Genomic DNA, 1,053 nt, shown 5'->3' on the forward strand with positions numbered 1-1,053 from the left:
GGCGCATTATTGTTGAGACCGCCAGCCCTCCGGCCGCACACGCTCCTTTGCATAGTCCGGTGCTGACGGAGCCCGCCCCGGCGCGGACCGCTACCCGGGCTCTTGCTCCGCGGTCCGGGCGCCTCCTCCTGCAGCCCGACCCCCCTTCCCCGCCCCGTGAGCCCGCGGAGGCCAGCAGCCGCCCTGGCCGCCGGAGCTTTTGCGGCTAGTGGCATCTCTCTCCACCCCGCCCCCAGCAAGAATCGAGCTTCTCCCATCCCTGGAACTACTCCCGCCCCCCGCCCAAAATGAGCCCCCCACGCACACCCCCAACCCCTGGGACGAGCCTTCTGCCAGGTCTACCCACCTTTAGTCGGGGGAGGGGGGAATAGATTGGGGGGCGGGGAACATGCATGGCACGGAGTGAAAGTCTTTGCTTCCCCTGTGCAATCCTTCCTCCCCAACAAGCCAGCTCCCCTCCTATCCTGACCACGGAGTCCTCCACCACCCCCTTTTCTCAATCGCAGCTGCCTGGTCAGCACGACCTCTTGCGAGCATTCTGAGCCCCAACTTTGCAGTAAGATGGTAAAAAATGGAAATCCAGAAAGCTGCGAAAGATTTTTTTCTTTTTTCTTTTTGTGTGTGTGTGTGCAATGAATGGGGAGTAGTTCTTTGAGCACCCTTTTATTCACCTCTTCTTTCCTCTGGGCTGCCTGCCTGCCTTCCCCTCCCCCCAAACCTGGATGCCTGTCTGCTGGAAAAGGCGCGATTGCTTCTCTTCCTCTTCTGCCCAAGACCAGGCGCTAAGGTCTAATAGTCTTTTCAGGCACACACATACCCACACTGAGTCTTCTTGATGTTCTTGCCTTCCCAATTCCTCTGGACAGTTCTTGCCATAACCCCATTTCTCAGACAAAGGCTTAGGAGGGAAAAGAACCAAACTGTTTCCTGTGTTTGCCATTTTGATGCTGTCCATCCCCACACACCCAATCTCTTTCCCTGATGCTTCTTGTGCCAGTGTCTTGAACCTTCAGAATGGGGAAAAAACAAAAACAAAAGAACTCTTGGGTAGCT

This window comes from Neophocaena asiaeorientalis, unplaced genomic scaffold (assembly GCF_003031525.2).
Source record: "Neophocaena asiaeorientalis asiaeorientalis breed wild unplaced genomic scaffold, Neophocaena_asiaeorientalis_V1.1 scaffold606, whole genome shotgun sequence".
Lineage (NCBI taxonomy): Eukaryota > Metazoa > Chordata > Mammalia > Artiodactyla > Phocoenidae > Neophocaena > Neophocaena asiaeorientalis.